The sequence below is a fragment of the Schistocerca serialis genome, chromosome 1 (assembly GCF_023864345.2).
Source record: "Schistocerca serialis cubense isolate TAMUIC-IGC-003099 chromosome 1, iqSchSeri2.2, whole genome shotgun sequence".
In the NCBI taxonomy this organism is placed as follows: Eukaryota; Metazoa; Arthropoda; class Insecta; order Orthoptera; family Acrididae; genus Schistocerca; species Schistocerca serialis.
Genome location: NC_064638.1, coordinates 1,002,916,143 through 1,002,938,814, shown reverse-complemented (window position 1 = coordinate 1,002,938,814; position 22,672 = coordinate 1,002,916,143).

Here is a 22,672-nt window from a genome sequence, read left to right as displayed (position 1 = left end):
ACGTCCTCGTGGGCCCGCGGCGCGCCGACGTCGTCGCCAGTTTCCGTGTGCGGCCCGCAACAGCTGCCGGCCACGCACGGGCCGCGCGCTCGATTTCGCTTCACGGTCATTAGGACTGCTTTGAGCAACAGACGTTAGTGTGGCCCTGGGTACACACGGCACAGACAGCGCTGTCCGTAGCCACGTAACAACATCTACACTGAACATTTATTAAAAAAGAATAAACACAAAATCAAAATAGCATTTTCTACCAAGGAATATAAATCAACAGTATATTGCTCAAGGAAATTAAAGACATAACTAAAACAAAATTATTAAAGGGCAGTTAAAAATTGTCTATGAATCAATATATTCTATGGGTGAGTCATTAACTGTTGCCACCTAGAATAACTCCGAAAGTATGGTAGTAGCTGAAAAGTTTGTGGGACAAACATGGGGCAACTGTGGCCATAATATATTTTTTTTTAAGATGATGCTGTAGTTTGGTACTTATTTCCTGTAGCGACTATCGAGACGAGTCCAGTGATGTATAATAGTAAGGTCTTTGAAGGGCAACGAAGGTCACAAAGGTGGCAAGAATGTCCATTTACAGGTGTTCGAAGTGATGACCATCGGTATCAATGCACTGCAGCAGTATTCTTATCATGGATTGAGTGATATTCCTTACCAATTCAGCACTTATCGAAGCACATGCTCTGACAATTCTCTCTCGTATATCGTGCAAATAGTAAATATTCGCCGAATACGGCGTGTTCATGTAACGTGTCATTTACATGTAAACACCAATCGATGGTTTCGCAATACAACACTAATAGGAACGGCAGGACTAGTATCGTCGAATCAACCGAATGTGAATGATTTATTTCTTCGAAGAACTAGTCGATATGCTTTTCATTTACGCAACGTAATTCAGTGAGAGCTAGAGACTTATACGCTAAAAGATATCCTCAACGTACTAACTCACACGTCGTATATTTAAATATGTGTATGATAAATTGAGAACAACTCTATCTTTAACGCATCGGAAATATATTCGGCAAAGGAAAGTTACTAACGAGCAAACGGGAATTGGTACTCTTGCCACTGTGGTTCGAGATCTTTGCGTTAGTTGGCGTCAAATCGCAAGGGAAACTGGCATGAGCCAGAGTAGTGTTGTTCGTGTTCTGCATCGTCATAAATATCATCCTTACCATATCAGTCTCCACCAAGAACTAAATGGTATGGATTGTATGCGTCGCACTGAATTCTGCCAATGGGCTGACTTCCGATTCAGGGGGATGACACATTTATTAATTTGATTTTATTTACTGACGAGGCTACATTCACGAACGCACACTCCGCTGCAGAGTGGCAATCTCATTATGGAAACATCCCCCAAGCTGTAGCTAAGCCATGTCTCCCCAGTATCCTTTCTTTCAGGAGTGCTAGTTCTGCAAGGTTCGCAGGAGAGCTTCTGTAAAGTTTAGAAGGTAGGAGACGAGATACTGGCAAAAGTAAAGCTGTGAGTACCGGGCGTGAGTCGTGCTTCGGTAGCTCAGATGATGAGCACTTGCCCGCGAAAGGCAAAGGTCGCGAGTTCGAGTCTCAGTCGGGCACACAGTTTTAATCTGCCAGGAAGTTTCATATCAGCGCACACTCCGCTGCAGAGTGAAAATCTCATTCTGGAGTGGCCATGTATGTCTCCCTTTAGGGTTAGGGCTCCAAAAATCTGGAAATAGCATGGGGAGGGATTCGGGCTGTGTGGAGGGTTTATAAGGCCCTACCCAGCGAAACTTTTTCAGCTTAGTCGAAACAACGTTAGCAACATGTGGGCCCCCCTGTGACTAAGCTACAGAAGTTTCACTCTGATGGCCCCATTCATCTTCCGTACATTCCCGATCTATCCCCATATTTTTGGGGGCCTGAAGGAAAAGCCATTGGTGGCCATCGATTCGCTTCGGACGAAGAGGTGCCTGGGTACCATCATGGTTCCGTAGGCAACCGCAAACATTTTTATATGATGGCATCGTCCGTATTGTCTCTCAGTGGGATAAATGTATTATCACTTACAGCGATTACATTTGAAATAGTAAACAGTTTACTTACTTCTTTTCCATCTCGTTTTCATTTGCAATGCTCCTCATAGATAACATACAGTGCGGTGTTGCTTAAAAACGTGTCACAAATAAAACTTTCACACTATTTTTTTTCCAGAAGATCTTACTCCCAAAACTTCGCAATGTATAGGGCCAGAAACATAAAACAGAACGCGTAACATAGATGTTGCAGCATCAGTACATTATGTTGGAATGGCGTTTCATGACCGACACGTAATTTAAATCTGCATTTAGTAACATTATTGTTACAAAACATGTTCAAAAGGGTCGTCTTGGGAATCGTTTCGTGCCCGGATGATCATATTGAAGGTCGTCTGACGCAAAACTTTCTCCACTGCATTGATTTCTCATTGACTTTTCATCTTCACTTCATCAATATTGCGAGGATTAGCAACACAATCTCTCTCCTTTAAGTAATCCCCAAAAGAAAATATTAATCTCTCTCCTTTAAGTAATCCCCAAAAGAAAATATTGCAAGTACACAACTCAGGGGAACATGGACGCCACAGTCCAGTGCTAAAAACTCGTTCATTTATGAGAGGTGCATGAACGTGATTCAGTGAAGCGTTTGATTTTCTGTTGCACCTTGCTCATAGAATTCTTTGACTTTTGTCAGGTAAGCTTGTATATTGACAGTCTCGTCAAAAAATATGGGTCCCACTGTAAGATTACCAGGAACAACGCCCCAAACACCAAGTTTCTCATCGTGAATTGAACGCTCTAAGAAGAAATGACGAATTATCATCCAGATAAATGAAATCATACCTTGTCTGATATAAAATGAAACGTCCCGTCTAACCGTCTAACAACAACCCTTTCGAAAGTTATTTGCAGTAGTCAGTGAAGTAAGATTAAATTTGGGGGCTGGTCACAATTTCATAGCACTTGGCACACTGAGATAGTGACAAACTGCAGGGACAGTTTGCAACGGTAGAATTCCAGTAAATAGTTTTCATAGTACTCATCTATCCTTGTTCTCCGCTGGTGGAAGTTGTAGGCCCGTAGTCCTTGTCTATACTAAATTCTAAAACGCAACTTTATATACTGGTCTAGAGGATGCTCGGCTTCATTTTCTTAAATACTATGAACATTAGTGGAGTTTCTGTTGTTCAATAGATATATTTTTTATCTTTTCTCTTCACAAAACGATCAAGATCAATCACCAACTCAACACAGATAGAACTTGTACTCTCAACACGTACTCTCAACTCTTACTGAACAACAACAAAGATTTATCTACAAAAACATGTAGCAAAGATAACACTATAGTATGTCTATCTGTTCAAGCAAAATCATCTTTGGAGCATACACCACTAAAAGGAAGTACAAATAATTGTTTATCGTCTCATATCTTATTGAGAAGTCCACAATAATCATAGCAACTACATAAGGTGTTTATATATGTTGACGTTAATACATGTGGGAATCGATAATTTCATATGCTCCAAGATAGGCCAGTACTTTTATCTCCCAATAACCAATTTCACTACAAATTGTAGCGCGGTATGGTTTCAATTTTAATCCATGGAGAATTTTACAATATGGGCATTTTCTTCTTACAGTATCTCAGTGTCTCTTGGAGCCCTACCCTAACGGAAAGTTGTCTGTTGGCACTGACGGACAAGCGTAGCACAGTCTCTTTAGTAGATCTGTTGCATCTTCTAATTGTTCTATCAATCAAACGCAGACTTTGGTCCTCCTTCCCCACAACATTTCTATGTGTTCTTCATAATTAAGCTGTTCGTAACTGTGATTCCTAGGTATTTACTTCAATTTACGACCTTTAGATTTGACTGATTCATCGTTCAACCGATGTTTAACGTATTCTTTTTAGCACTCATGTTGATGTCACCACGCTTCTCATTATTTAGGGTCAATTGCCAGTTTGCGCACCATACAGATATCTAAATAGTTTTGCAGTTGATTTTGATCTTCTGATGGCTTTATTAGAGGACAAACGACAGCATCATCTGCAAACAACTTAAGACGGCTACTCAGATTGTCTCCAATGTCACTTATATTGATAAGGAACAACAGCTGTTTTATATCAGTACCTTTGCCAGAAATCACTTCTGTTATACTCGATCACTTTCCGTCAGTTACTTCGTGTGAGTAAAGAGCTAGTTGTGTTTCACATAAACAATTTTTTCTAAATCCGCGTTGACCACACGTCAATAGACCGGTCTCTTCGAGGTAGTTCATAATGTTCGAACGCAGTATATGTTCCAGAATCCTGCTGCATATGGACCACTGTTTAGTGGATTACTCCTATTGCCTTTCTTGAATATTGGTGTGACGTGTGCAAGTTTCCAGTCGTTGGGTGCGGATCTTTCGTCGAGCGAGCGGTTGTATATGATTGTTAATTATGGAGCTATTGCATAAGCATACTCTGAAAGGAATCTAACTGGTATAAAATCCGGACTTGGAGACTTGCTGCTATTTGTTGTTGTTGTGGTCTTCAGTCCTGAGACTGGTTTGATGCAGCTCTCCATGCTACTCGATCCTGTGCAAGCTTCTTCATCTCCCAGTACCTACAGCAACCTACATCCTTCTGAATCTGCTTAGTGTATTTATCTCTTGGTCTCCCTCTACGATTTTTACCCTCCACGCTGCCCTCCAATACTAAATTGGTGATCCCTTGATGCCTCTGAAGATGTCCTACCAACCGGTCCCTTCTTCTAGTCAAGTTGTGCCACAAACTCCTCTTCTCCCCAATTCTATTCAATACCTCCTCATTAGTTATGTGATCTACCCATCTAATCCTCAGCATTCTCCTGTAGCACAACATTTCGAAAGCTTGTATTCTCTTCTTGTCCAAACTATTTATCGTCCATGTTTCACTTCCATACATGGCTACACTCTATACAAATTCTTTCAGAAATGTCTTCCTGACACTTAAATCTATACTCGATGTTAACAAATTTCTCTTCTTCAGAAAGGCTTTCCTTGCTATTGCCAGTCTACATTTTATACCCTCTCTACTTCGACCATCATCAGTTATTTTGCTCCCGAAATAGCAAAACTCCTTTACTACTTTAAGCCCCTCATTTCCTAATCTAATTCCCTCAGCATCACCCGACTTAATTCGACTACATTCCATTACTCTCGTTTTGCTTTTGTTGATGTTCATCTTATATCCTCCTTTCAAGACACTGTCCATTTCGTTCAACTGTTCTTCCAAGTCCTTTGCTGTCTCTGACAGAATTACAACGTCATCGGCGAACCTTAAAGTTTTTATTTCTTCTCCATGGATTTTAATACCTACTCCGAATATTTCTTTTGTTTCCTTTACTGCTTGCTCAATTTACAGATTGAATAACATCGGGGAGAGGCTACAAGCGTGTCTCACTCCCTTCCCAATCACTGCTTCCCTTTCATGTCCCTCGACTCTTATAACTGCCGTCTGGTTTCTGTACAAATTGTAAATAGCCTTTCGCTCCCTGTATTTTACCTCTGACACCTTTAGAATTTGAAAGAGCGTATTCCAGTCAACATTGTCAAAAGCTTCCTCTGAGTCTACAAGTACTAGAAACGTAGGGCCGGCCGCTGGTGGCCGAGCGGTTCTGGCGCTACAGTCTGGAACCGCGCGACCGCTACGGTCGCAGGTTCGAATCCTGCCTCGGGCATGGATGTGTGTGTTGTCCTTAGGTTAGTTAGGTTTAAGTAGTTCTAAGTTCTAGGGGACTTATGACCTCAGCAGTTGAGTCCCATAGTGCTCAGAGCCATTTGAACCATTTTTTTTAGAAACGTAGGTTTGCCTTTCCTTAATCTAGCTTCTAAGATAAATCGTAGGGTCAGTATTGCCTCACGTGTTCCAGTGTTTCTACGGAATCCATACTGATCTTCCCCGAGGTTGGCTTCTACCAGTTTTTCCATTCGTCTGTAAAGAATTCGCGTTAGTATTTTGCAGCCGTGACTTATTAAACTGATAGTTCGGTAATTTTCACATCTGTCAACACCTGCTTTATTTGGGATTGGAATTATTATATTCTTCTTGAAGTCTGAGGGTATTTCGCCTATCTCATACATCTCGCTCACCAGCTGGTAGAGTTCCGTCAGTAGTGGTAATGGAATGTTGTCTACTCCCGGGGCCTTGTTTCGACTCAGGTCTTTCAGTACTCTGTCAAACTCTTCACGCAGTATCATATCTCCCATTTCATCTTCATCTACATCCTCTTCCATTTCCATAATATTGACCTCAAGAATATCGCCCTTGTATAGACCCACTATATACTCCTTCCACCTTTCTGCTTTCCCTTCTTTGCTTAGAACTGGGTTTCCATCGGAGCTCTTGATATTCATACAAGTGGTTCTATTTTCTCCAAAGGTCTCTTTAATTTTCCTGTAGGCAGTATCTATCTTACCCCTAGTGAGATAAGTCTCTACATCCTTGCATTTGTCTTCTAGCCATCCCTGCTTAGCCATTCTGTACTTCCTGTCGAACTCATTTTTGAGACGTTTGTATTCCTTTTTGCCTGCTTCATTTACTGCATTTTTATATTTTCTCCTTTCATCAATTAAATTCAATATTTCTTCTGTTACTCAAGGATTTATACTAGCCCTCGTCTTTTTACCTACTTGATCCTCTGCTGCCTTCACTACTTCATCCCTCAAAGCTACCCATTTTTCTTCTACTGTATTTCTCTCCCCCACTCCTGTCAATTGTTCCCTTATGCTCTCCCTGAAACTCTGTACAACTTGCTTTCTGCTGTTAAGTGATTTAAATTGCTTCACTACTCAGAGGATATCTACTTCTAAGTTACTCGTGTTGGCAACTGTTCTTGATTCGAATTCAGGAATATTTACTTCTTATTCTTTGCTGAAAGAATTCCAAAAGGATGTGTTTAGTAAATCTGCTTTAGTAGCACTGTTATCAACAGTATTTCCATTTCTATCAAGCAGAGAAGGCACTGAATTTGCCTTGCCGTTAGCATACTTTACACAGTACTAGAATTTCTCTCGATTTTCTGCCGCGTTTCGAGACAAAGTTTTCTTGTGGTAACTATTATAAGCATCTCGCACTGAAGTCCTCTCTAAATTTCGAGAGTCTGTAAAAGATCGCACAACCTTGCGAGTTTTGCATTCGTTTGAATTTGGCACGCCTTTTTCGTTGTTTCTGCAGCAGAAGCCATGGGGGATCAGCTACATCGTTAGTTAAATAATTTGGAATGAATCTCTCTATTGTTGTCGGAACTATTACTCTGAATTTAGGCTGTATGTGGTCTTCACGTATAAGTACATTGTTAATTTGGAAGGAGTGGAGATTGTCCTTCACAAAGGCTTCAAGCGAATTTTCATCCACGTTTTGACTAAATTTATTTTTCAGATCAAGTGTGTTTCCACAACCGTTTACTATTCGAGTGGGCGCTCGAAATAATTTTCAGAACATGCGTTTAACACAAATGCGGATTATGTTTTATGCGCACCTCGGGATTTGAACTTGTATTTTAGACAACATATCGAGGTTAAATGAAGTAGCTACCAACTATAACTGTATGAGACGTGCACGTATTTGAAATTAGACTCAAGTTTTCTTTGAACCATTCAGCAATTGTATCATCTGAGTTCGGAGGTCGGTAAAAGGATCCATTTACTATTTTATTCCAATTGCCAAGAATGACGTCTAGTCATACTAACTCACAGAAACTATCTACTTCAATTTCGTTACAAGATAACCTACTTATAACAGTAACAAACACGCCACTCCAGGTGTATTTAGCCTGTTCTTTCTGAACACCGTCAGTTCCTTCGCAAAAACGTTGGCTCAACTTATCTCCAGGTTAAGCAAGATATCAGTGCCTGTAACCATTTCAGTATCAGTGCTTTCTAGTAGCTCTTGAAACTGAGGTACTTCCCAACATAGCTACGACAATTTATAACTGTAATGGCGATAGTTCCTAGATCTACATTCTTCCTGTGTTCGACCTGCACCCTTTGAGGCTGAAGCCCTTTCTGTGTTTCCTAGAGGCCCAGTCCATGCCACACAGACCCCGCTGACCGTGTAGTCGCCCCCTGCGTGTACAGGACTCCTGGCCTATTTAGCTTAATCAGAAACCCCACCATCCTATGGCGGAAGTAGAGAAATCTGCAGCTTACGCGGTTGCAGAAACGTCTGAGTCTCTGATTCAGACTCTCCACTCGGCTTTGTCGCGCACTGTGTCCTGTCGACTATTCGCAAATGGTGAGCTCTGCCTTTATCTCACAGGCAGTACTGGCGGCCTTTAGTACTTCTGATAGCCGCTCGAAACCAGAGAGAATCTCTTCTGATCCGAGGCGACACTTCATTGATACCTGAATCCTTGCCACCATGTCCTCCCAGAAACACTCACAGTTGTTTCTCCTGTCCAGATAGTATTGTTTTACCTCAGTCCCACCCTATCGCGCTCAGTTTTTCCGGTACTGTACGCAGCTTCGCTACATGCACAGCCGGATACTGATACAATAAGATAATATTCACAGTGCTCACTCAGAAATTCTCTTCTCCAGTCCACACTTCTTCATCACCTTATCGTCTTATACCATCTTCCTATTTCTTTCCACAGTCGCACTGTCCACAGTACTACAGTTTACTGGGAACTGATCATAAAGCCTCAGACAGGCCACCTGCATTCAAACCACAGCCGCTTCAGTATCGGACGACAAGAACACTAACTTCGTCACTATCGTAGTCTTCGATCATCACCTCAGTATCATCGGCTTTAATTAATTAATTCTGAATTTTTTCATCTTTTAATGCCTCTATTTTCCAGTTTGATTGACGTATACACTATACTGGCCGAAAAGAACGTGCTTAGCGGCTTCTCCCATGTAGGATAGCGAAATAAAATTAAGAAAAAAAAAACACTTTTTACATTCAAGGAGAACGGAGGAGGGCTTGGGACTGTACGTTTCTCTTATGTGCATCGATCGCAGTGAACGTGTTTGAGTGGACTGGACGGGAAGTTCTAATGAATTTACTAGAGCAGCTCATTGGTCAGCAAATGATGCGCGAGCCAGTACAATTCGTGTCTACAATTGGTGCATGACTGTGGGATTGCTCGTTTCAAATTGGCGACCACCAACTTCAACATCTGTACCACACTAATGATGATAACGCGTCGGCAATGCCATAAACCGCGAATAGTGCCAACTTAACATCAGTATGCTTGTAGCACTCTCGTAATGACAGTTTTAAAATGAACGATTTACACACATATCATTTTTTTAATGCGCCAGAACCTCTGCTTAGGCCAGATACATATCCTATTAATGAGCCCTGAGAAGCAATTAAAGTCTCACGAAGCTAAGCTACAATAAATGTGTCTGCACTGTTCCACTTTAACTATATTCTGTGTTGCATTGCAATGAACAACATATTTAAGGTATTTTACTTGCGATTGGAAGGTCACATTACATATACACATCTGAGTAGCATTAACGTCCAATATTTCTGTGATGCCACATGTTGGAGTATAAATGTGGTATATGGGTGATGATATTAATTAATGTTTATTCCCCTAACTTCTAGTGTGATGTTCTGGAAATCATAATTCCTAAATTCACTACCGTAATGACAACGTCTTATATCTTCCGACTATAGTTACTTTGACTGAGTTTCTGCAATATAATTTGGATAGTGATATTTTTCTATTTTCTTTTACTCTTGAGAGAAAATTACAGTATGGTGGTTTCGCAAGTTTTGGTGTAGTAATTTTTGACCTGCCACACTGATTTACTCCCACCTGTTACCCTTATCAATAAAAAATCTATGGATAAAGCAAGATGATACTACTCCCACAAATTGCCTATTGTATAGGGGAGCCTACATGTCAGGGGCCAGGTCATCATTATTTGCCCCCATGTGTAAGTTGCTTTCTAAATCAGGATACTACTGCAAAACAACAATCCTGAGATTCAAGGCAGACATCAGGAACCCAGAGAAGTCTTTTTCCCTTCATGTGTAGGCTGCCCAGTAAAGCATGTCAGTAAGGCAGGCTGATACTATCCTCACATTATCTCCTGCTTTGAATAGCTACCTACTTGTCAGTGACTGAAAAAAAAAACAGGTTTTTGCCCATATATCAGATCCTATAGCAGCTAGGATGTCTTAAACCCCATACTGTTGATACCCCTCTTTGAAACTTTACGTGTACCAACTTTGGTTGAAATAGATTCTGTTATTTAGGAGGAGATGCTGGATATACATACACAAATGCTGCTTTAAATAAATATATATCTGGGGAAAATTTGGTGCAACGTGACACAAGGCACCTTTTAAAGCTATGTGTGTACCAGTATTTAACTATATAGATGTTACAAAAACGCAACAGGTCTCATGGAGTATCTATTTAAACATTTACAACAATCGTTACTACAACATTTTTATTTGGTCATACTTTTATTGCAAGGAGTAGGAAGGGATGGCGTTTTATTACAAGCATTTGCACATTTCTAGGGATCATGGGCAATGTGTCCACCATGTCTGAGTGTGAGTCCTAGCTGCAGTCTACCACCAGCCAAGGCCCTCTCCCAAATCGTGCCACTAGCCATGAACTTAAGGCCCAGATGTCCACTATGTCTGTCTCCTCAGATAATGTGCTGATCTCGCACCCAGACATCCGCAGAAGACAATCTCTAGCTTATGTGTGCTGGCCATGACCCCTCATGCCCCAGACACCCCCTACATTTTGCAGTACACATGATGTAATCCCCTGCCTGCAAGGCAACTAGAGGCTTGTGGACACACACCCTATCCCTTGTACTCTGCCCTGAGTTACTATATATAAAATACAGATTCACAAGCAGGCCTCTCATCGGTATTAATCTGACCTTTTACCAAGAAACAACCACGCAGCGGTACTACTTCTGGAGACTGGGATGATCACAAATGTCCTCCTCCCAATGCTGACATATCAAGTAAGTAAAGAAAAACATTGTATATATGTGTGTGTGTGTGTGTGTGTGTGTGTGTGTGTGTCTGTGTGTGTGTGTGTGTGTGCATGTCTGTGTGTGTGTGTGAGTCTGTGTCTGTGTGTTTGTGTGTGTATGTTTATGCATAATTATGCATAGGTGTCATCTTATACATTTTTTCATTGCTCAGATGACAATGGTGTATAAACAATACTACCCCTATTCCATACCCTAGCCTTGTTAATGGAGATGATAAAGGTTCTAGAATGGGAGGCTAGGTGGAGTGTTATCAGTTCCACTGAGCCATGGCAACTGCGCTCATATACACAAATCCATATATATGTGCTGATAATTTATGGTAGCAAACAATGGCCCAATTACAGCTTCAAATAATTGAAGATAACATGAAGTCTATATGGTCTGATATTGATCTAGATGATTGCTTACATATGTACCTCTACAGACGAAAATAATTTACGTTGTTATATTATACTTATGAGCCAGCATCTTGTATAGTTTATCTATTTTTGTGGGAATTTTGGAATCATCAGGAGGGGTCTTGCATCAACTCCAGAGCCGTCACAGTCATTCCAACTGCGGTTTCCCACAACAGATCTACCTTAGCTTAGATTGGACATGTTGCGGAGACTATCATCCTGTGGTTGTTTTTATAATCTACCAGCCATCAGCAGTTTCTTTAGCTGTCCTATTGGTGTCAATGAGTATCAGGTATCTTATGCCACAGTTCTGTCAAACTCAGTGATGAGAGGTGCATTTGTGGATGCGATATCATATGATTGCATTGATAATTGTGTGGTGATATCGTGATATCCGATCCTTTTCTTAAATACATGCCTACCCCTTTTGGAAAGGGAACTTCCTTAAATCATAAATGATCCATTGTGAGCCGCCATCGAGCATAGTACTTCACTATCCAGTGGGGTAGGATGAAAACAGAGTGATATTGTGAGCCAACTCAATCATCAAGTCTTCAAGGAAATGTAGAGGCCCAATTCTCTGAATTGCAAGAAAGAGGGTTCTCTGAATTGCAAGAAAGAGGTTTGGGGGAAGCTCTAAGCGGACTAATGCATCTGGACATTCTCTTGCATACGTTTGATTCATCAAATAATAGAGTACTCCTATATTCCTGTTCTAGAGGACATAGCTGTGGAAAGTATTATCAGTTTTCAAAATAATAACAACAACTTTCGCTTTTTACATCTACATCTACATTTATACATCTACATTTATACTCCGCAAGCCACCCAACGGTGTGTGGCGGAGGGAACTTTACGTGCCACTGTCATTACCTCCCTTTCCTGTTCCAGTCGCGTATGGTTCGCGGCAAGAACGACTGTCTGAAAGCCTCCGTGCGCGCTCTGATGTCTCTAATTTTACATTCGTGATCTCCTCGGGAGGTATAAGTAGGGGGAAGCAATATATTCGATACCTCATCCAGAAACGCACCCTCTCGAAACCTGGCGAGCAAGCTACAGCGCGATGCAGAGCGCCTCTCTTGCAGACTCTGCCACTTGAGTTTGTTAAACATCTCCGTAACGCTATCACGGTTACCAAATAACCCTGTGACGAAACGCTCCGCTCTTCTTTGGATCTTCTCTATCTCCTCCGTCAACCCGATCTGGTACGGATCCCACACTGATGAGCAATACTCAAGTATAGGTCGAACGAGTGTTTTGTAAGCCACCTCCTTTGTTGATGGACTACATTTTCTAAGGACTCTCTCAATGAATCTCAACCTGGTACCCGCCTTACCAACAATTATTTTTATATGATCGTTCCACTTCAAATCGTTCCGCACGCATACTCCCAGATATTTTACAGAAGTAACTGCTACCAGTGTTTGTTCCGCTATCATATAATCATACAATAAAGGATCCTTCTTTCTATGTATTCGCAATACATTACATTTGTCTATGTTAAGGGTCAGTTGCCACTCTCTGCACCAAGTGCCTATCCGCTGCAGATCTTCCTGCATTTCGCTACAATTTTCTAATGCTGCAACTTCTCTGTATACTACAGCATCATCCGCGAAAAGCTGCATGGGACTTCCGACACTATCTACTAGGTCACTTATATATATTGTGAAAAGCAATGGTCCCATAACACTCCCCTGTGGCACGCCAGAGGTTACTTTAACGTCTGTAGACGTCTCTCCATTGACAACAACATGCTGTGTTCTGTTTGCTAAAAAGTCTTCAATCCAGCCACACAGCTGGTCTGATATTCCGTAGGCTATTGCTTTGTTCATCAGGCGACAGTGCGGAACTGTATCGAACGCCTTCCGGAAGTCAAGAAAAATAGCATCTACCTGGGAGCCTGTATCTAATATTTTCTGGGTCTCATGAACAAATAAAGCGAGTTGGGTCTCACACGATTGCTGTTTCCGGAATCCATGTTGATTCCTACATAGTAGATTCTGGGTTTTCAAAAACGACATGATACTCGAGCAAAAAAACATGTTCTAAAATTCTACAACAGATCGACGTCAGAGATATAGGTCTATAGTTTTGGGTATCTGCTCGACGACCCTTCTTGAAGACTGGGACTATCTGTGCTCTTTTCCAATCATTTGGAACCTTCCGTTCCTCTAGAGACTTGCGGTAAACGGCTGTTAGAAGGGGGGCAAGTTCTTTCGCGTACTCTGTGTAGAATCGAATTGGTATCCCGTCAGGTCCAGTGGACTTTCCTCTGTTGAGTGATTCCAGTTGCTTTTCTATTCCTTGGACACTTATTTCGATGTCAGCCATTTTTTCGTTTGTGCGAGGATTTAGAGAAGGAACTGCAGTGCGGTCTTCCTCTGTGAAACAGCTTTGGAAAAAGGTGTTTAGTATTTCAGCTTTACGCGTGTCATCCTCTGTTTCAATGCCATCATCATCTCGGAGTGTCTGGATATGCTGTTTCGAGCCACTTACTGATTTAACGTAAGACCAGAACTTCCTAGGATTTTCTGTCAAGTCGGTACATAGAATTTTACTTTCGAATTCACTGAACGCTTCACGCATAGCCCTCCTTACGCTAACTTTGACATCGTTTAGGTTCTGTTTGTCTGAGAGGTTTTGGCTGCGTTTAAACTTGGAGTGGAGCTCTCTTTGCTTTCGCAGTAGTTTCCTAACGTTTTTGTTGTACCACGGTGGGTTTTTCCCGTCCCTCACAGTTTTACTCGGCACGTACCTGTCTAAAACGCATTTTACGATTGCCTTGAACTTTTTCCATAAACACTCAAAATGTCAGTGTCGGAACAGAAATTTTCGTTTTGATCTGTTAGGTAGTCTGAAATCTGCCTTCTATTACTCTTGCTAAACAGATAAACCTTTCTCCCTTTCTTTATATTCCTACTAACTTCCATATTCAGGGATGCTGCAACGGCCTTATGATCACTGATTCCCTGTTCTGTACATACAGAGTCGAAAAGTTCGGGTCTGTTTGTTATCAGTAGGTCCAAGATGTTATCTCCACGAGTCGGTTCTCTGTTTAATTGCTCGAGGTAATTTTCGGATAGTGCACTCAGTATAATGTCACTCGATGCTCTGTCCCTACCACCCGTCCTAAACATCTGAGTGTCCCAGTCTATATCTGGTAAATTGAAATCTCCACCTAAGACTATAACATGCTGAGAAAATTTATGTGAAATGTACTCCAAATTTTCTCTCAGTTGTTTTGCCACTAATGCTGCTGAGTCAGGAGGTCGGTAAAAGGAGCCAATTATTAACCTAGCTCGGTTGTTGAGTGTAACCTCCACCCATAATAATTCACAGGAACTATCCACTTCTATTTCACTACAGGATAAACTACTACTAACAGCGACGAACGCTCCACCACCGGTTGCATGCAATCTATCCTTTCTAAACACCGTCTGTACCTTTGTAAAAATTTCGGCAGAATTTATCTCTGGCTTCAGCCAGCTTTCTGTACCTATAACGATTTCAGCTTCGGTGCTTTCTATCAGCGCTTGAAGTTCTGGTACTTTACCAACGCAGCTTCGACAGTTTACAATTACAATACCGATTGCTGCTTTGTCCCCGCATGTCCTGACTTTGCCCTGCACCCTTTGAGGCTGTTGCCCTTTCTGTACTTGCCCAAGGCCATCTAACCTAAAAAACCGCCCAGCCCACGCCACACAACCCCTGCTACCCGTGTAGCCGCTTGTTGCGTGTAGTGGACTCCTGACCTATCCAGCGGAACCCGAAACCCCACCACCCTATGGCGCAAGTCGAGGAATCTGCAGCCCACACGGTCGCAGAACCGTCTCAGCCTCTGATTCAGACCCTCCACTCGGCTCTGTACCAAAGGTCCGCAGTCAGTCCTGTCGACGATGCTGCAGATGGTGAGCTCTGCTTTCATCCCGCTAGCGAGACTGGCAGTCTTCACCAAATCAGATAGCCGCCAGAAGCCAGAGAGGATTTCCTCCGATCCATAGCGACACACATCATTGGTGCCGACATGAGCGACCACCTGCAGATGGGTGCACCCTGTACCCTTCATGGCATCCGGAAGGACCCTTTCCACATCTGGAATGACTCCCCCCGGTATACACACGGAGTGCACATTGGTTTTCTTCCCCTCTCTTGCTGCCATATCCCTAAGGGGCCCCATTACGCGCCTTCTGGCTTGCAAAAGAAATTACAAGACATTTATTTCCCTGCGACCACAATGTCGCTACATTGGAGAGGTGAATCCTGATATATCTATCCACTTATATGGCCTAAGGGAAAGTAAGAATCATGAGCATATTAAAGTTGTTGGACTCCTACACTTTTTCAATTTCGCTGGTTATTGCCAGAAACACGACTATTTATTATTATCCTCTCGAGGAGTAAACTACTTCTAGATCAAGATCATCTTCCACCTATATTCCTCCCAAATTAATTTCACAAGGCCATGCACAGCATATTTGCCCTTGTTGCCTGAACCCATTTTATACTAGAGAGCGATTAACACAGAATCTTTCAGATTGCTCTACAAAGGATACAGTATGTGAGGATAAGCCTACTGAGGCGAATAAGTACTTTTGCTAACAGTAGTGTGCATGCTTTGCTGTATGTGCTGACTTTGAGTGCCTTCTTGCTACTGTGGTGCACTGTTAGGGCATCCCCATTGCTTCACATACCACACTCACAGAACAGCACATACCATATGCATCAGCTTATCAGGCTGAGTGTTCATGCGACACTTTCTGCGCAACCCGCCATCATTTTGCACGACAACGCGCGGACGCATACAGCGCAAGCTGTGGCTGCTCTGTTCGGTCGATGGGACTGGGAAGTACTGTGCCATCCACTATACTACCCGGACTTACGTCCTTGTGGCTTTGATTTGATTCCGAAGATGAAGGAACCACTTCGTGGCATTCGCCTCAGAACTGTTCCAGGGATTCGACGGGCAGCAGACCGCTCCATTCGCACCATCAACAGAACAGGCTCTGCTAACGTTACACTACGCCTTCCACATCGCTGGCAACGGGTTCCAAACAATGCTGGTGGCTACTCTGAAGGACAGTAACAGGTGCAAGCATGTAACTCTTTTGTATCGGTTGTGAATAAATAGTTGCCACTATTTAAGTTCCAACTCTCGTATCCAGCACCTCTATAAGAAATTCTATTAGTCATAAAGACAATTGAGTATATATACTGAATAGAAGAATTCAATAAATCAGACGAGCTTTTACGAAGGAGCATGATTATCTACTTACACAATGTTCTTTTCCTATTAAATAGTTTATTGAATTATCCTCTAAATAGTATCATACGACAGTATCGAACGAAATTGTACAATATAAGTTAGCACACCGGTCGTAAAGTCAATGAAATGGGAGAGATTTCAAAGTGCAGTATATAATAAACGGAGTCCCTTAATTTATTTGTCTAATACCTGGCTATTGCCCAAACAGATGCTATTGAAAAACATGCAGAATGTACGATCGGATTTTCAGTAATACTTAACTTAAAACAGAAGACGTGGAAAACATCTGTCGACACAACTGAAGAAGATCAAACAAAAATAATCATGAATTCTGTTCCATAGGCACTGTAATTACAAAAGCTATTAGTTGCTTCGTGGAATTTACAAAAAGGTGTAACTGCAAAATGTGCTCTTAATTAAAGAAGGCTACAAGCTAAAAAAGTGAACAAGTTCATTTAGTACGGAAAAACTTGTCTTCCCGTTTATCTGGAGTTGCTCTCGTCTGACAGAGAATGCTGATCGCTGCTGATGACAGACAACAGGCGCTTTCAAACAATGGCGATGTGGCTCTAAGAAGGGTAGCGAGGAACAGCTGGCAGGAAAAATATCTATTGAAGATCATCTGAAAGAAATCATGGGAAAAAAATAATAATAATTTTTCAGAAAAAGGAAACGAAACTGTTACTGCCGTATTTGTTAAGACACATGAAGATCTTGACAAATACATCGGGACAAAATCTCCGAGAAAGAAAAAAAAGCGGAGACAAAGACAAGAAGGTAGCAGAACATTACTGCACAAAACAGGGAAAATTCGTTGCAGCTATAAGGTCCTTAATATATGATTTACTGAATAACATTATTTTTTCCTTAATGAAACTGAATACATTTTTCGAAGATAGTCTGAACATTGACAGTACTATTAGCTTCTGTTTTTTATGCAATGTACGTACTATATCCGAGCCCATGGTTCTGTTCAGCTTGTAACATTTTGCTTCATTAATATCCATTTTATGTACAACTGTATTTAATCTGCATCTCTTTCGAAAGTATTTGCTCCAGAGAAAAATGGTATGACTCATGGAAAGTACCAGGCAGGAGAGGAATTAATCTTATGTCGTCCATACTGGATCACGGTTTGGAAACTGTTACAGTTTTCGTGATTGTGTGCCATCAAAAAATGGTTCAAATGGCTCTGAGCACTATGGGACTTAACTTCTGAGGTCATCAGTCCCCTAGAACTTAGAACTACTTAAACCTAACTCACATCCATGCCCGAGGCAGGATTCGAACCGGCGACCGTAGCAGTCGCGCGGCTCCAGACTGCAGCGCTTAGAATCGCTCGGCCACCGCTTCCGGCGATTGTGTGCCATCTAAAGATGATATGTATATTTACTGAATTTTATCCGTAATGGATGGTGCTGAACCGTGTTTCTTTATAGAGTATAGAATAACAACCGATGTCAGTCACAGTAGAAGGTGATTTTATTTAATACACACTGGTTTCGTGCTTGTGCTCATCTTCAGATACTTTACGTTCATTAACACGTTTCCTTACTCATTGTTGGATTTCAACAAAGGTGGATTTTCCATATCGTTTGCACGTTACATTTGTCACACTTTTTACTAATATATTTCGATTTTCCACACATTAATTGTATCTTAGTCATCATGGTAATTATTGGAGCTACCATATTATGTCTTGCATATAGTAGTAACACTTTAAATGCTAGTAACTGCAAAAGCACATGCACTCACCAGTCATGAGGTTCTTTATAACATTCTTGGAATCTGAGAAAAGATAAAAATTCAAAAGTACAAAATTAATACATCCAGAAAAACGTTACTATAGCCGTGGCTGAAAGAATGGTTTCTCCATTACAGTTTTTTCATTACGAAACGCTACCATACTTAGAAAACTTTTATGTCAATTGAATCCGTCCACGACATCCTACACAACTACATAAGATTAATACAGTCACACTAAATTACTCTCAAAATCTTTTTTCGAAGGAACGCTTGTTCCAACCAGGTATTAATTCCACATAAGTCTGCCGCCGAGTAATAACATACGTTTCAGGTAAATAAGAACACACTCACTTTTAAAGTAGGTGTCGCTGTTACCATTCCGTATTCGCGGAAGCGAAAACAGCTGAAATTTCACGACAGCTCTCCGGATGATAATAGTATTTTCTTTACTTTTTAAAATAAAATTTGGATTCTAAGATACACAGCCTGCTAATTTACTTTGTTCATCATCTTTATCTTTGCGTACGACATACTACCATGCGCAACTGTAAAACACATAGTAGGGACAAATTTAGAACCCAGACTCAAACACAAGATATTCCATTTTACGAGACACCTTGGCTAGCGAGTTAGAAAGTAAGGTTAGTTATCTCCTATGAATAAAAATTTCCAAATCTAGTGAAAACTGGCCTTAAATGACTACCACATCCTGCGTTCTGAAAGATGCTAGGGACCCATCTTTCATCGTCTATGGTGATTCTCTTAGTTTCAAGCTATTCAAAAAACTGTATAACACATCTGGCGTTCAATCATTCAGCCCTGTGAATACATATTGCTGACTGTGACCTCAATCACAAACATAACCCATTGGTTCAGGCTCCACTTCCACCGATTCTAATCCTGAACTCGGTACTGCCTCCTTATAAATGTTTCGAATTTTATTTTGCGAAGTAATGCCACTTTAGTTTAGATTGGGAAGCTCTTCGAAGAACACTCCATGAACTTTGACAACGTCTAAAATGAATCTTCGACACTCCTGGAAATTGAAATAAGAACACCGTGAATTCATTGTCCCAGGAAGGGGAAACTTTATTGACACATTCCTGGGGTCAGATACATCACATGATCACACTGACAGAACCACAGGCACGTAGACACAGGCAACAGAGCATGCACAATGTCGGCACTAGTAGAGTGTATATCCACCTTTCGCAGCAATGCAGACTGCTATTCTCCCATGGAGACGATCGTAGAGATGCTGGATGTAGTCCTGTGGAACGGCTTGCCATGCCATTTCCACCTGGCGCCTCAGTTGGACCAGCGTTCGTGCTGGACGTGCAGACCGCGTGAGACGACGCTTCATCCAGTCCCAAACATGCTCAATGGGGGACAGATCCGGATATCTTGCTGGCCAGGGTAGTTGACTTACACCTTCTAGAGCACGTTGGGTGGCACGGGATACATGCGGACGTGCATTGTCCTGTTGGAACAGCAAGTTTCCTTGCCGGTCTAGGAATGGTAGAACGATGGGTTCGATGACGGTTTGGATGTACCGTGCACTATCAGTGTCCCCTCGACGATCACCAGTGGTGTACGGCCAGTGTAGGAGATCGCTCCCTACACCATGATGCCGGGTGTTGGCCCTGTGTGCCTCGGTCGTATGCAGTCCTGATTGTGGCGCTCACCTGCACGGCGCCAAACACGCATACGACCATCATTGGCACCAAGGCAGAAGCGACTCTCATCGCTGAAGACGACACGTCTCCATTCGTCCCTCCATTCACGCCTGTCGCGACACCACTGGAGGCGGGCTGCACGATGTTGGGGTGTGAGCGGAAGACGGCCTAACGGTGTGCGGGACCGTAGCCCAGCTTCATGGAGACGGTTGCGAATGGTCCTCGCCGATACCCCAGGAGCAACAGTGTCCCTAATTTGCTGGGAAGTGGCGGTGCGGTCCCCTATGGCACTGCGTAGGATCCTACGGTCTTGGCGTGCATCCGTGCGTCGCTGCGGTCCGGTCCCAGGTCGACGGGCACGTGCACCTTCCGCCGACCACTGGCGACAACATCGATGTACTGTGGAGACCTCACGCCCCACGTGTTGAGCAGTTCGGCGGTACGTCCACCCGGCCTCCCGCATGCCCACTATACGCCTTCGCTCAAAGTCCGTCACCTGCACATACGGTTCACGTCCATGCTGTCGCGGCATGCTACCAGTGTTAAAGACTGCGATGGAGCTCCGTATGCCACGGTAAACTGGCTGACACTGACGGCGGCGGTGCACAAATGCTGCGCAGCTAGCGCCATTCGACGGCCAACACCGCGGTTCCTGGTGTGTCCGCTGTGCCGTGCGTGTGATCATTGCTTGTACAGCCCTCTCGCAGTGTCCGGAGCAAGTATGGTGGGTCTGACACACCGGTGTCAATGTGTTCTTTTTTCCATTTCCAGGAGTGTATTTTGCATGTTGTATCTGCATACAGAGTAAACAACGTGGTAGAGGTACTTCATCGTGATGTCAAAATAAAAAAAAAAAATAAAAAAATTGCTAATTTGGGTTTCTAGTGTGCTGACTTCCTAGGCGCTTATGAATCAACTGAAGCTATTTAAAGACAGCAGACGGATTTCATTCATTAGTTTTCCATTTACTTCGCCGTTTCGGTTGTGTGCAAAATGGCAACTACTATGAAGTTACAACTTACGTAAATTGTATTTGTTGAATGACAACTTCATGTAGTTACCACTTTCTACGCCTCACTTCCCACTTTCCACGTATAACTAAACTTGATGCCTATGTTAATATTTTCCTGGATATCCTCCATTTCCTCAATACTGTAATGTTCAGATAGCCGTACACTGCCACGAACTTGACGTGTTACATTGTAACGTATTAGTACTCCGGAAATATATCCTCGAACTTTCTGTGTTTCTTCTATGTAGGTAGGATGACACTCTACTGAACTTATTCTTCTCCTCGACTATGGTGCGTAGGGTGGCGGTACAGGAGTTGAAGTTCGTCGAACATACACGCCGTAGACGATAAGAGGCTTCCGTCTACCGGAAGCCGATATTTTTGGGCCTTCTGCCAAAAGTATAATTATGGTTCCCGATGATGATGTTCGGTTTGTGGGGCGCTCAAATGCGCCGTTATCAGCGCCCGTACAAATTCCCAACTTTTGCTCAGCCGAATCTCGCTACTTTCAGGAATGATGATGAAATGATGAGAACAGCACAAACACCCAGTCATCTCAAGGCAGGTGAAAATCCCTGACCCCGCCGGTAATCGAACCAGGGACCCCGTGCTCGGGAAGCGAGAACGCGACCAGGTTCCCGATATCACCCAGAGTCAGAGAAAAGCTTGAAGGTGCTTGCATGTTAATGTGAATAAAACGAGTAATACAGCTGGAAGGATCATCCTAACTACATATGAGGCACAATATCAGCTGTTGTTGCAGTATCCATCAAAAGATGAATGTACGGAAACTGCAGTATGATTGTCATTCTGTTTAATTGCTGCCGGTCTGTACATGGTCCCTAACTGTTGAAACTGTTGACCAACTTTATCACACCGCAACTATGTCTAATAAATAAGCTCTTATAAGTTTCCAATACCGCTAAATCTCTCCATATACATGATCTCTGTCATTATAAGTTTTTTTTTTTTTTTTTTTTTTTGGTAACTGAATGAATCAAATTTATTTACGCGTATCCACAGCAGCATTACGTTTTGTGGAAGAGCAAATGTGCCAACAAGCTGAGGAAAAAGCGCAGTACAGTATAGTCTTCTGTTAGGAATTAAAAGACACTGCCGAAGGGTGACAAAATGCGCCATTGAGCTCCTTTTCTGATCAAGAAGGCACTCTGCCAGCTGCCTTTTTTCACGCGTTCTTCCCTCGGGAGAAGGCTGAGGGCCACGCGCAGCAAGGACACAAAGATGCCGGGTAAAGTAATACCCTCAAACGGAACGCCATTGAAGTTTTAATGGCGGCAGAGGAAATGGAGCACGCATTGCTCCATTATACATGCAGCGAGGAGCACTCTGAATAATACACGCCGGCCGCGGACCTGGGTTGGAACTCATCTGCCAATACGGTCACGGGAACCGGAGCGGGCTGCAGCCGCGCGGGCAGTCCCCGCGGAGGATCGGTGAATCAGCGGCGGCGGCGCGGCTTGCGGCGTCCCGCGGCGCCGCAAACAGCATACCATATTGTTTGCATAGCGAGCAGCGCCTCCCGGCCCGTAACC